This window comes from Camelina sativa, chromosome 20 (genome assembly GCF_030686135.1).
Source record: "Camelina sativa cultivar CO46 ecotype springtype chromosome 20, ASM3068613v1".
NCBI classification, from domain to species: domain Eukaryota; kingdom Viridiplantae; phylum Streptophyta; class Magnoliopsida; order Brassicales; family Brassicaceae; genus Camelina; species Camelina sativa.
In genome coordinates, this window is record NC_141899.1 from 12,965,047 (window position 1) to 12,980,577 (window position 15,531).

General features: G+C 40.5%; 1 non-coding gene and 1 pseudogene across 2 annotated transcripts; one reads left to right on the top strand and one right to left on the bottom strand.

Moving 5' to 3' along the window:
• The first annotated feature begins 1,773 nt into the window (after positions 1 to 1,773).
• LOC104772491 (B3 domain-containing protein At5g26805 pseudogene) lies at positions 1,774 to 3,556 on the top strand (annotated as a pseudogene). Its single transcript, XR_015594025.1, has one exon. The product of XR_015594025.1 is annotated as a B3 domain-containing protein At5g26805 pseudogene (transcript).
• A 1,522-nt stretch (positions 3,557 to 5,078) lies between these two features.
• Positions 5,079 to 5,185, bottom strand: LOC147918789 (small nucleolar RNA R71). The gene has a single exon (XR_015594343.1). It is a non-coding gene; the product is annotated as a small nucleolar RNA R71 (small nucleolar RNA).
• Between the last annotated feature and the right edge of the window lie 10,346 nt (positions 5,186 to 15,531).

Consider the following 15,531-nt stretch of genomic DNA (forward strand, 5'->3'; position numbering starts at 1 on the left):
TTAGAGGAGTTTGATCGCTTGACAATTATATTTAGGTCATCTGGAAATTCTATGATATGCAACAGGATGGATATAGGCAAGTGGACATGAACACGGGTACAATTACGGTTTATTAACTATTGGTTATGGTTAAATTCAAAACAAGACGAGTATCTCATATACAAAACAAGACAAGTATCTCAGTAGTAACAACATTTAGTGGTCCCATATATTTAACAAGACGGTTTCAGTTAAATTCAGTTTTAATATATTTAGCGTGACGTATACAGAACAAGACGAGTATCTCATTCTAAAATATATACATCTAGGTTAAATATGGGAAATAAATGAAACTGAAACCGAATCCAAATTTGATTTAACATCCTTAAACAAATAGTTGGAAATGTTTGGATTACATTTAGAATAATATACACGTAATATCACGTATCTAAATTATATCTTAATTTTTATATATATATATCATTTATGCATGTCTGAGTAGAAATTTACATGAAAATTTTCTAATTTTTTAAAAAATTATGCAAAAATAACCCCGCACGTATGTGTAGGTCCGAATCTAGTTCACTTTATTACCAAACCAAAGTTTTTTGCATTGGAACCACAACCCATTTGAGGTGACTGAATAATACTGATCATGGTCGGGATAGAGTGTGCGAGGACAAGAAAAGGGATCGCTCAAGCCACATCTTTTTTCTTCTTCTTTTTTCTGCTGCTTAACTTAGATCGACAAGGCACGTTAAGCAGCTCAAAAATGATTGTGATCACACGCTACATAAGAACAACAAAATGTGGGAGAAAACAGAAAGGTCAGCTGCTCAAGAATCGCTAACCAGCCAGAAACAAAGGCTAGGATAAAACCGAATCATAAATACTTCAACTATGGGTCAGACCTAGCCGATATTTTAGGATGCCACAGCCCCGTGCTGATGAAGACACATCAAAATTCATGTTCATGGTAAGATGTTGCTGCCCGATATGAATAGCCGAATAATGGGATTATTGAATCATTAAATAGCGGAAAATCAACATAATGACAAAAATGTTATGCTGAAAATTTATTTTATTTTTAAACGCTTAAAAACTATTAAGCGATAGATAAATGAAGTTTCTCTAATTTAGCTATAATATAAAACATGCAGTCATTCAGTGCAAAGTTTTGTAAACGATATTTAATTTGTTTTAAGATTTTTTGAATGAAATTTATTTGGCAGAACTATGTTTTGAAGATGTAAATATGAAGTGTGAAATGTGAAATGTGAAATGTGAAATGTGAAATGTGAAATGTGAAATGTGAAATGTGAAAAAGTTTCATTCTGTTTAAGCCAAATGTGTTTTTTTTTGTTAAATATTGGTGAGACCTAAATATTTCTCATTTTGATATGTATTTCAGACAACAAAGATATTAATATATTATTTTTTACTCATAATGTATTATAATTTGCTTAATATAAACATATGAATAAGATGAGAAAAAAATAGTATATACTTTATATTTGCTAAATGTTTTTTTTTTAAATAGATAAAGATAAATTTATAAATGGAAAAATATATCTTTTTTCTCACACATACATTACATTTAATATAGTGCAGCTGTGTTGTCGCAATATCACCACTGTAATTCAAATATGGTATCCATATTGATGCCTAAATAGATAAATATCATTTTTTCTTGTTGACATAGATTAATGTCATTTAATTTTTAACACTATATAAAGAACACATCAGCTTCTTCCAATCCAAAAGCAAATTTACTTTTTCTTATCATTGGGGGTATAAAAAACATCCTAATTTTCTTCACCACCAAAACATAACATAAAAGAAGATTTATCTAGAACTAAAATCTTATATACAATAACCTACGCTCCTTCTAAGCAAGGTAATCAAAAAGTTTATCTTCTAACTAGTTTAAACATGATCAAAACATTGCTCTACACCTTCCTTCAAACAAAACACCAAGAAGAAAACACTGACAGGACAGATCTTAAATATCCACTGTTTCCTCAAGAAGTCGAGATTCGACCCATAATTCCTTTCTGTTGGGAAATCCTCAAAACCCTCACAAGACATGAAATATTGGATGAAGGCAAGTTACAACTTCCACATGAGAAAATCCTAGATATTTTGATGAGATACTATTCAAAACATGTCATATTGCTCACAAATTGTCTGACTTGCCAGCTCAATTTATTTGTGAAAGATCTTGATACAAACACTATCCATTTTGTTACATTGTGGAAACATCCACATAAAGAAAATTTCACTATGCGTGAGTCTTGGATCAAAAAATTTGTTAAGAGGAGGGAGCTTGTGGCTGGCATGGTGGTTGGTATGTATTGGGATAACGAGAATTGCATGTTTTGTTTCTCAGTATTAGAGGGAAGTGAGTGACTCAATAGATTCAGAATTGCTATGACATATAAATAAATATATCATTTTATGTTCAAAATGAGATTAAGCAATAAATTGTGTGAAACTTTTAATTTTAAATTTTTGGGTTTAGGTAAAAGAAGAATCATATTCGATTCAATGTATTTATCTTAGTTTCGTTAATATATAATTAATATGAATATCAATGTTTATGAGGTAATTTGAACGTACTGGAACGAAATGGAATGTGAGATCATGAATGTGAATTTGAACTGATATGTCTATATTTTGTCTCTGCTAAGCATGTTTTTGTCACGCATCTAGTTAGGATAACTAATTGTTTTGCATGAATTTCTACTCTCTTTGTACACTTTTCATATTTAGGTAGTTCTTGCATTATCTTCGCATACATCGTGCATTTTGGAGTATTTCAGGTATTTAGGAGACTTTGGAGCTAGGCTGTCTCGAGTCGCGCCATCACTCCGTCATCACACATCCGCTCGGGTCGCGCCATCATTCCGTCATCACACATCTGCTTGGGTTGCGCCATCATTCCATCATCACACATCCGCTTGGGTCGCGCCATCATTCCATCATCACACATCCGATCGAGTCACGCTGTCATGCCGATCGAGTCGCGCTGTCGTGCCGATCGAGTCGCCGTTCGAGTCGTCCTTCGAGCCACCGGTCGGGGGATTCAGCTTTTGACGTCTTCATCAAAGGTGTAGAGAATTGAGTCATCTTTCCAATGCCGTTTATTTCAAGCCAATCGAAGCTGTGGTTCAAAAGTTATCATCGTTTTAGTGGATGCGTATACATCCAGCTCGAGTCGCGCTGTCGTGCCGTTCGAGTCTTGCCGTTCGAGTCTTGCCGTTCGAGTCGCACTGTCATGTCGTTCGAGTCGCGCTACTCGAGCCAACGCCATCACTCACTCGAGCCATCACTCGTTCGCACATGTCAGGAAGACGTTCCATCTTACACGCTTCAGGAGATTCCCAAACCGACTCTTCATCTTGTCGTTTTAAGTTTTAGGGATTTTATGTCTTTACTATAAATATGTTTTGTTAAGTCTTTGCGACATCATCTTAGTTTTTATCTCGTTTTTATTTTGTAAGGTTTCCCTAGCCACCAAGAACCGTTCTCAGACTTTGTATCCAGATATCTTTTGATACATTGAGTATTTGCATTTGATTTCTTCTACAAACTTGTTTATCTTATTTTTACCTATCTAAGAATGCTTGTTTCAATGTTTTCTGAGTTTGTATTGTTGATGATGATTTCTGGATCTGAGTAGTGCGTTAGTTCTTGAGGATGGGATAGATTAGGTGGAGGATCTTAGGATGTAGGGTGTTTAAGCTTGATTTGTATGATTCCCTTCTGGACTAGAGTTAGAATTACTAGTTTCTCTCTGATCCATTGGAACTAGGTTCGAGACATTTCCACACCCAAAAGGTGTTCGATGAAATGTCTGACCAACTAGTCCCAGAGACTTACGTTCCTAGCCTAAGAGATTAGTTGTCTAGGATGTTTGTTGACGTGAATGAATTTGTTTGTCATGCCTGCTCGACCACGTTTCTCTAGCGAGAGCTAGGTATGGAAGTGGTTGAGTCTGAGTAGCTTTTACCGAGAGATTGGATTAGCTAAGTTGTGATGTTCATTGTTTAGGGATAGATTGCTTGTGGCATGTTAAACACTCTGTAGACTAGGATACTCCACCGACATCAATTACTCCCATCCTTAGAAATTTTATCCTTTTGATTGATATTACATTCCTGAGATTGTTTCGCTTCTTGCTTTTTAGTTCATGCTTAGACTCGTTTCTGTTTTTATTAATTTTCATTTCTTGTCTTGCATTCTCGTTTCTAGTTCCAGAACACATTTCCGTTTGCATTTTTGTCATTCTAGGATTGTTAGAAAAAACACTCTTTTTGAATTGGCTTGACTTGTGATTCCTTGATTGCATCTTGATTGCTAGCAACATCCCATTTGGATTGACACCTTAAATACTACAACACTTAAGGTTAATTGAACCTACTAGGAGACACAAAAATCTTAGTATCAATTTGGCGCCGTTGCCATTTGGGATTCATTTTGTTACATTTGAGATTTAAAGTTTTGCAAAATTAAGTTCTGTTACACTTATCATTCTGAGTACTGACTTGTTTTGGTTGTTTGCTTGTTTGTTTTGCATCTCAGGAACCTGTTGATTGCAACCTTGCATGCACACCAGATCAAGAGGGCATCAGAATCTCCTTCCTGTGATCAACGAAATCAACCGGTTGCAACGCCCACGACAAGCTCGTCAACCCGTTGAGCATCCCGCACACGTCACTATGGAACAACAGCATGAACCACATCAGGGACCGCGAAACATTGGTGCTGGGGATGCACCGAACACTCACACTCAACGTGCTGGAATCGTCCCTCCCGCCGTGCCGAACAACAATTTCGAGATCAAAATCCAAGGAAACAAGTTTCACGGGTTGCCTATGGAGGATCCACTCGATCACTTGGACGAGTTCGACCGTCTTTGTGGTCTCACCAAGATCAACGGCGTGAGTGAGGATGGTTACAAGTTGCGCCTCTTCCCTTTCTCCCTGGGAGACAAGGCTCATCAATGGGAGAAAAACCTTCCCAAGGGATCCACCACCACCTGGGATGGTTGCAAGAAAGCATTCTTGGCCAAGTTTTTCTCTAACTCCAGAACAGCACGTCTCAGGAATGAGATTTCCAGCTTCACTCAGAAGAGCTCAGAATCATTCTGTGAAGCATGGGAGCGTTTCAAGGGTTACCACAGCCAGTGCCCACATCATGGTTTCAGCAACGAGTCATTACTGAGTACTCTCTACCGTGGTGTCCTTCCCAAAATACGTATGCTGCTTGATACCGCTTCAAACGGTAACTTCCTGAACAAGGATGTCGATGAAGGTTGGCAACTGGTGGAGAATCTCGCTCAGTCCGACGGCAACTACAATGAGGATTATGACCGCACATTTTGCGGCGACGCTGGGTCTGAAGAGAAGTACAAGAAGGACCTCAAAAATGTCAATGAGAAGCTTGACCGTATCTTGCTAAGCCAGCAGAGGAGCGTCCACTTTGTATCTGAGGATGACCCTTTCCAAGTTCCAGATGGGGAGGGCGAGAAGACTGAGGAGATCAACTATGTTCAGAATCAGGGTGGATACAACAAAGGTTACAGCTCCTACAAGACGAACCCCAATTTGTCTTACCGAAGTACCAATGTTGCTAATCCACAAGATCAGGTGTACCCGCCTCAACAACAACAGCAAGGTCAACAAAAACCTTTTGTGCCTTACAATCCGGGATTCGCTCCAAAACAACAGTTCCAGCAGGGTTACCAAGCTCCCTCAGGACCACCGCCAGGATTCCGCCCTCAACCAGTTCAGCCCACTCCAGCCCCAGATCAAGAAATGAAGCAGATGATGCAACAACTTCTTCAGGGTCAAGCTAGCGGTTCTATGGATACTGCTAAGAAATTCGCTGAACTCAGTTAGCGGATGGAATGTTCTTACAATGATTTGAATGTCAAGTTTGAAGCTCTGAACTCGAAGCTGAAGTATATGGAAAGCAAAACTGCTTCTACCCCAACACCTGGCCAACTACCTGGAAACGCAGTTCAAAATCCCAAGGACTATGCTACTATCCATGCAATCACCACCCAAGCTGTAGATGTACGGCTCACTGAGGACAATGAGAGTTTAGATGGGGAGGATTTTCTTCAAGATGAAGTTCAGATAAAGGATCCCGTCAAGGTGCTCAAGAATCCAATTGAGTCAGCCAAGCAATCTGATCCTCAAGCTACTAAAGAACCAGCTTCTCCCAAGGAAAAACCTGTGAGATTCATTCCTCCACCATACAAGCCTCCTCTACCATTCCCAGTGAGGTTCAAGAAGCAGCTTACTGAGAAGTACAAAGCCTTGTTCGAAAAACAAGTCAAGGAGATTGAGTTGAGGATGCCATTGCTGGATGCATTCGCACTTGTTCCTCACTACCAAAAATTCCTCAATGACGTAGTGATGGAAAGATCAAAAGAAGGTCAAGGCATGTCGATACTAAGTCTTGAGTGCAATGCAACCATTCAAAAGAAGATTTTACCCAAGAAGCTCAAAGATCCTGGATCATTCACTCTACCTTGATCCCTTGGACCTATGTCTTTTGATAGGTGTCTATGTGATCTTGGCGCTTCAGTTAATCTTATGCCACTCTCTATGGCTAAGAAGTTGGGTTTTACAAGGTTTAAAGGTTGCGACGTCTCCCTCATCCTTGCAGATAGAACAATGAGACTTCCACATGGTATCCTAGAAGATTTACCTGTCAGGATTAGAGACGTGGAAGTGCCAACCGACTTTGTGGTTCTGGAAATGGATGAAGAACCAAAAGATCCTATAATATTAGGAAGGCCATTCCTGGCAACTGCTGGAGCCATCATTGATGTCAGAAATGGCAAGATTGGTCTTAATCTGGAGGATGACTTCACTATGAAGTTTGACATCAAGGATACCTTGAAGAAACCAACAATAGGAGGACAAGTCTTCTATATTGAAAAGATGGATCAGTTGGCTGATGAGTTGTTGGAGGAATTAGCTGAGGAGGACCATCTCAAGACCGCTTTAACCAAGGATGGGGAAGAAGGGTTCTTGCATGACGAAACCATTTGTTACAAGAATCTGCTAGACTCCCATAGAGAAATAGATGGACCAGAGGAGTTAGAGCAGCTGTCTGACGTAGAGGAGGTATGTGCAGTTGAGGCAGAGACATCGGATCACGTGACTTCCCACTCGACCCGCCTACACCCCGTTCGAGCCAAATCAGTGAAGCATCACACTCAACCGACAGTGAAGCTCCCGCTTGAGTCAACAAGCTACGACTCAACCTGGGGAATTCAACTACCGCCATCTCACACGACTCGACCACCGGCGTTACAGTGTCACTCGATCTGTTTCAACACTGCCGCTTGATCCGCTGAAGGAAGCTGTTCCACTCGAGCCGCCTCTGTAAGTCTCTCCCGAGCCATGGTCCAACTACCTCTCTCGAGCCACTCACGCTTACACTGCCCAACTGCCTCTCTCGAGTCACACTCACCGTCAACCTCATACTTGTCAATCGAGCCGATCTCACAACCATCATCGAGCCGCCTCCAAACTCCTCCGCTTGATTCCCGTCTAATCCACTCGTTTGCGTTTGAGCAAACACACACTCAATCGAGGCGATCACCATCTCATTCTCACCAACACTGTCCGAACTCACCAATCGAGCCACTGCCAAACCTGTGCGACTCGACCCACAAGACAAAGACGTTCCGCTCGGTCCACCATCCCGGAATTGTCACTGTTCGAGCCACTCTCGATTCCACTCGATCCATCATCCCGGAGCTGTCATCCACTCGATCGGTTTATCCTTTCTTCGCACTTTCAAATTTTAAATTTCATAATTGCTCTTGCTACTTGCTCACTAACGTATTAATGTTTAGCTTTGAGTTCATCATGTCTTTGAGAAGCAGGAAGAGTACTGAGCTTATACATGAGATGAGAGAGGCGTATGGTTGTGTAGGTGGACAATGCTCATCACCCAAGTCCATGGCGAAGCGTTTCTTAGAAATGAAGAACATGGTCGGCGAAGTTGTTGGGGGTTCAGGACAGGCAGCAGGGTCAAGCAGACCTGTCAAACCGCTTACCAAGAGAAAGAGTCGCGGGAAGAGACCGGTACCAGCTTCTAACTCAAGAGAGGAGGACAGTAATTACGAACAGGAGGAACGTGATTTGCGTTTAGGACAGGCACCCAGGAAATCTGTAAGAAGGAAGGTAAGAGATAGGGCGTTCAACAGTTTCACAAATACGTTCACGAACTTCATGCGTAAGTTCAGCTGTTCGACATCCACTACCGTCGTCCCAATGTCTATCCCTGAGAAGACCAGACCAATGTCGGGACGCGCCTCTGCGACTCTCGAGCCAACTCGCCAAGCACAACCATCTACAGCACGCTGGTCTGCTTACACACCACGAACGCAGCAACCCTCTCCAGCTCGACCACGGCATTCCTCTCGTGAGCCCCGGGAGAGAGCGAGAAAGTCGTTGAAGAAAGCCAAGACGGGACCTTCATCAAGTCGTCCAGCTGAGCATCACCACGGCGGTCCTTCTGAGCACTTACCTGAACTAGTGGTTGAACAGCAGAACGAATCTCAGATCAAATACCAGACCAAGCCAGCGACTGAGCAGCAGAATGAACCTCAAGGTGACCATCCGCATACGGAGGATGTTATGCTATTATCGGATCATGGTGAGTCTTGCGTCGACGACATGCAGTGCGATAGACAACAGAACGTTCAACCGAACACGCAAGTGATTAATGAGCAAGTCGACCAACCAGCTGAGGCCACTCCCGCGGATCCCAAACACGGTGAAGGACAGAGCCTGTATCACGCACCAACTCCTTGGGCGAGCTCCGACTCCTTCTTCTACTACTGAGGTACTCCTACCTTCCTTTGTATATACCATTTCATTTCTGCATTGTTTGTGTTGTGATTCTTAAATCCTCCTGCAAATTTTTCTTACACAGGAGACTGTCTAATTTAAGTTTGGGGGAGAGTTTGAGATGATGTATCTGATGTTTTGTCTGTGACTCTTATTTCAATTTTTTGCATCATATCATGTTTGAGATAGCATCCATTTATTTGCATAGAAAAACCAAAAAAAAATTTAAAAATTCGAAAATTTCCACAAAAACAGAGTGTTCATGTAGTTTGCATTTGCATTTTAGGATTGAGTCTAGTGTTGTGGATGTAGGGTTGTTGCATTTAGCATAGGGGTTGATGATGATTGAACCTTGTTAGCATGTTGGATTCAATAGGATAGTATCAAGGCCCTTGTTATTAGTTCTTTGATGCTTGTTGATTGAACTTGAAAATATAAGATTGAAGCATGTTTTGAATTGACGTCATTCCCTATCTATCTGAACCTAAACCTGACTTGCAATTATCTTGTTATACATTGAATCTGAACTCATGGATACCATGTACATACTTGGATTGTCTTTCACATTTTTTACCACCCTTGTCAATCCAAGTAGCTGATTCCAATTTTTGGAACAGTTTCCCGCACCCTTAACCAACCATCTTTCAAGCCAATTGTATTCTTGAGTGTCAGGCCTTTTCCGAGTTGAGCTTGCTAGAAAGTGTTAGGTTCTAACCGACAAGAGTAGGATCCTGTGTAGTTCTAGTTCGCGTTATCCGGACTAGTAGGACTAGGTGAGAACCATATATTGGGTATTGGGTATGGATGTGTGCAGAAAAGTAAAGGGTAGAAAGTCTTAAGGAAGGGGATGTGTTTTCAAAGTTTACACGTTTAGTAAAGGATTTGGGGTGAGCAAAGTAAAAAGAATAATTGGTTCTGGGCATGAAATTAAAAAAAAAAAAAAAAAAAAAAATTAGACAAAGAAAAGAAAGTAAAAATGCTTAAGATGTCTAGAGTCTTCAGAAGAAAGGAGAATGAACCATAGTGATATTAGAGTTTTCCCAATCCGCTAGAGTGATAAGAAGTGAACTCTTCCTAAGACCAAATCTAAAGAATAAAATAATGGGCTTGAGATGAAGTTTCTGATGAAGGGTAGAGATAGGTCCAACTTTGGTTTGGAATGTTCTTTGGGTAGACAGGGCGCTGCTCTTGTATGCATCAGTTGGTTTCAACCTTTAGCCTTCTCTTAAGCTCAACTCTTTTCATGAGAGAACCTTGTTATGTATCGATGGAACCACTTGAGAAAGAGACCAAATTTGTCTCTAACCTTTCACCCTAGCCAAATGAGTTCAATGACACTGCATAGCTTGATTCATGGTTCTTTGTTAATAAATGTTAAAGAGGGTGATTGATAGGATTGCATTTGTAGATCAAGCGAATGAAATTCCTTCACCATGCATCATAGAACTAAAAACAAGGACCTTGATTCTAACTATTCTATTCAGCATGTTTTAGGTTCTGAGACCCCCATCTTCACACCTCTTCTCCATACCTTGTTCTTGATCGTTTGCTTGAGGGCAAGCAAAGAATAAGTTTGGGGGAGTTGATATGTCTATATTTTGTCTCTGCTAAGCATGTTTTTGTCACGCATCTAGTTAGGATAACTAATTGTTTTGCATGAATTTCTACTCTCTTTTGTACACTTTTCATATTTAGGTAGTTCTTGCATTATCTTCGCATACATCGTGCATTTTGGAGTATTTCAGGTATTTAGGAGACTTTGGAGCCAGGCTGTCTCGAGTCGCGCCATCACTCCGTCATCACACATCCGCTCGGGTCGCGCCATCATTCCGTCATCACACATCTGCTCGGGTCGCGCCATCATTCCATCATCACACATCCGCTTGGGTCGCGCCATCATTCCATCGTCACACATCCGATCGAGTCGCGCTGTCATGCCGATCGAGTCGCGCTGTCGTGCCGATCGAGTCGCCGTTCGAGTCGTCCTTCAAGCCACCGGTCGGGGGATTCAGCTTTTGACGTCTTCATCAAAGGTGTAGAGAATTGAGTCATCTTTCCAATGCCGTTTATTTCAAGCCAATCGAAGCTGTGGTTCAAAAGTTATCATCGTTTTAGTGGAAGCGTATACATCCAGTTCGAGTCGCGCTGTCGTGCCGTTCGAGTCGTGCCGTTCGAGTCGCGCCGTCATGCCGTTCGAGTCGCACTGTCATGTCGTTCGAGTCACGCTACTCGAGCCAACGCCATCACTCACTCGAGCCATCACTCGTTCGCACATGTCAGGAAGACGTTCCATCTTACACGCTTCAGGAGATTCCCAAACCGACTCTTCATCTTGTCGTTTTAAGTTTTAGGGATTTTATGTCTTTACTATAAATACGTTTTGGTAAGTCTTTGCGACATCATCTTAGTTTTTATCTCGTTTTTATTTTGTAAGGTTTCCCTAGCCACCAAGAACCGTTCTCAGACTTTGTATCCAGATATCTTTTGATACATTGAGTATTTGCATTTGATTTCTTCTACAAACTTGTTTATCTTATTTTTACCTATCTAAGAATGCTTGTTTCAATGTTTTCTGAGTTTGTATTGTTGATGATGATTTCTGGATCTGAGTAGTGCGTTAGTTCTTGAGGATGGGATAGATTAGGTGGAGGATCTTAGGATGTAGGGTGTTTAAGCTTGATTTGTATGATTCCCTTCTGGACTAGAGTTAGAATTACTAGTTTCTCTCTGATCCATTGGAACTAGGTTCGAGACATTTCCACACCCAAAAGGTGTTCGATGAAATGTCTGACCAACTAGTCCCAGAGACTTACGTTCCTAGCCTAAGAGATTAGTTGTCTAGGATGTTTGTTGACGTGAATGAATTTGTTTGTCATGCCTGCTCGACCACGTTTCTCTAGCGAGAGCTAGGTATGGAAGTGGTTGAGTCTGAGTAGCTTTTACCGAGAGATTGGATTAGCTAAGTTGTGATGTTCATTGTTTAGGGATAGATTGCTTGTGGCATGTTAAACACTCTGTAGACTAGGATACTCCACCGACATCAATTACTCCCATCCTTAGAACTTTTATCCTTTTGATTGATATTACATTCCTGAGATTGTTTCGCTTCTTGCTTTTTAGTTCATGCTTAGACTCGTTTCTGTTTTTATTAATTTTCATTTCTTGTCTTGCATTCTCGTTTCTAGTTCCAGAACACATTTCCGTTTGCATTTTTGTCATTCTAGGATTGTTAGAAAAAACACTCTTTTTGAATTGGCTTGACTTGTGATTCCTTGATTGCATCTTGATTGCTAGCAACATCCCATTTGGATTGACACCTTAAATACTACAACACTTAAGGTTAATTAAACCTACTAGGAGACACAAAAATCCTAGTATCATGAACACAAAGAGAAAAGTTTCGTCGCTGATGACGATCGAGAGCTAATGATGAATAAAAAGAAAAAAACTAGTGAGAGCAATGTAGGGTTTTTTTTTTGTTCACTGTGATTAATCTATATATACATTTTTGGAGATATTTATGAAATAAATCCTAAAGTTCAAACCTAGGCATGTCATTGGCATTAAATATTAAATATTTAGAATTTTATGTATTAATTTTAACAGCAAAGATTTACATTTTACAGAAATCTATACATTAATACAATTAATTGTCGAGTATAAGATCTCCTAGCCGATATCACGGGTTCACAGCTCTTCCTTTGCTCCAATAATTTTTCAAAATGATTTTTTAGATACAAACCAGATATTACAAGATATCTCTTTCCATCTTTTTGTGACACCCCGTCCCGTTGACCCCACTAGCCCACTGCTAGCTTGCCCCCATAGGCCCGAACCTGGCCCTTCAGGGCATCGATCCTAACCCCTCACCGTGGAAAGTAACTATTCATTCAAATCCACCAGTAAGTTATTGGTGTGCCAGGCGTCCCTCGAACCCTGGTCCTCACCCTTTAACAACTTTCCCACAGGACAAACTGTCACCAATTGACCTGAGACTCGACCCAGCCCAGTAAGGGCCCAACAGCTTTGATCGTTAACCTACGTGCCCATGTGTACATATGTATATATAGGGTGTATACATCTTCCTCTACCTCCAGCCGCTTCTTTGCTCTGCAAACTCGAAATCTAAAGCATCAGACCGTCTTGTTTTCAATCCTCATCGCCATTGTTTAGTGAGCAAGAGTTGACGTTATGTTTTCTATTTCTTTTTGAGATCACGTTAAGCGGAGAGAGGAGTTGGAAGTCTCGTTTTCACCGTTTAACATCGGCTTCATTTAAGTAACGCAAATCTATCATGGATATATGATCTATTCTATTGAATATGCCTCTATTGGTTACTGAGTTCGTAATTTATGACACCACAGTTGGTTTTAGTGAAGAAGAGGAATCCAGAAATAGTGTCAAGTAATGGTTTTGGTGATCCGTTTCCCGTCGGATCTGAAGGAAACAGATCACGCTTTTGGTGTGGTTGGAAAAATCTTTCTACAAGGAAGAAGCAGCAACAAACGGTACTTCGATCCGAGGTAAGGTCGATCTGGAAATCATGATCAAAGTTACTGAAAAATCATTGTTTTCTGAGCACATAAATTAACTAAGTGTCAGAATCAGTTTGCAGTTTCGACCTGAGGTTTTGGTAAAAGAATTCCGGCTTTACCTGAGCACTTCAAGTCAGTTCGATGGTTGTTACAGAGAGAAGGGGACTTAGGGAAGCCACCTGAGCCGTTATTATCACCGTAAAAGGTACAACTTAGCTTCTACCTTGGTTGCTTGTTGGACAAGAATCATCTGCTTCTGTCAAAAACCAGAAACCCTAATCTGTGTTGAACTGTTTTTCTTCTGCTGCAAGTTTCAGATTGTTGCTAGCTGCTTCAGCCTTTTTTTTCCCGTTCTTGCAAGCTCAAAGTCAGGTGAGGGTGGTATTTGCGGTTATGCAGTAGCCTCTTTCCTTCTATATTCTTCGATAGTTGCTAAGTATAGGCTTGTGAACAGTCTTTGGGTGGCTTGTGATTATTTGATAAAGTTAGGCTGTTAGTAACTTGAATGTGTGATTTTAATGTTTAAGGATATATGTTAAGACAATTTTATGAATGGCATAAGCATATGCATGAGAACAAGAATGAGAATGTTAGTGTGGGAGTAGTTGTGCCATGAGGGCCTTGCTCTGAGTGTGGGAGTAGCTGTGCCGCAAGGGCCTTGCTCTGAGTGTGGGAGTAGTTGTGCCGCAAGGGCCTTGCTCTGAGTGTGATATTTAAGGTGCATGATTGCATGATAACAAGATAAATAAATAAATGAGTTATGTGTTGCATATCGTCGATGTGATGATTGTTTGATGGTTAGACATTCTGATTCTATGCTAAGTAATGGTCATGTTTATGTTTGGAACGTGTTTACTGTTTAACCTGTGGGTAGAGTTGATCTCCTCACTGAGTAAACTCGTTTTACTCACCCCCTTCTCTTTTCCCTTCTTCCGGTTAGGAGAGAAATGTGAATAGCTACGCAAGTTTGTACTTCATTTTGGTGTATTTTAGGAGTGGGGTGTGACACTTTTCCTCTAATATCTGTAAAAATCAAATTAAAGAAATAATGATAAATGGCAAAGGGTATAATATTCCTTCAATCTTCCAAAATAAAATCGATTACAAAATATTTTTATACCTAATTAGTTTTCTAGAGCCGTGATTTTGGAATCGAAAGATTATAAGAATTATCGACCTAATGATTAGCCTATAAATACTCTAACTTACTTAAAACCTTGAAGATGGCGTAGTTCTCTTCATAATTGTTGCTACTTTTGTTCCTCAGATCCTACAAAACAGCTTGGAGGGTTTCATCCTCCATCCGTGGCATCTGTACACACAAACAACAGGTGAAACTTTCGAAGATGGTTTTGTCAGATGAAGTGGTAAAGATCTACCTATTAAATACGACTACTAATACAATTTTTCTTTATTCATTTCCGGGTATAAAAATTCATTTCTTAGTAAAGAAGGATTTGGTTTCCAAAAATGTGAATAGCTTGGTAATGGCATATAAGCAGAAGAGGGATAGGGGGACAAGGTTACGCGCTGGGTAGCGCAGCGCATCTGTTTTGGGTACAGAGGCGACGAGGGCGAAGCAGGAGGCCACCCAACCCAACAGGTCAGGGTCGGGGCGGCCATATATAGGTTTGAATCCCTGTTGGTGATTGGGTTTTCATTAAGACATTTGGGTGAAGAAGGTAATCATAAAGGTTGATGATTAGAACTTAAACATCATGCTCTCTTTCTATGCTTTATTTGATTCTTTAAGTTACTTATCTAATCAACATATAAGTCATGTTAACTAAACAAAACCATCTATGTAGCTCTAAGTGTGGGTCGAGTCTAAAACACCGATTAATGAACTACTAATAGCACTTCTATTTTTTCTTCCTCACCTTCTTTTCCTTTTCCGGGTCATAGCACAGTCTGTAACGAAATGAGAATCAACTGGATAACCATGGTCTCGCATCACAAGTAAAGAAGAACAGAGGTTTGCGTGGAAAACGTCATAACAACCATAAGAATCGACTCACACTTGGAGCTACTTGGAAGAAAAACAAATTTTAACCCCACTACCGTTGATTCTCTTGAACATAAACTAATTTCCATTACCCTTGAATGGCCTACAAGCCTACTCAATCGATGATTTCATG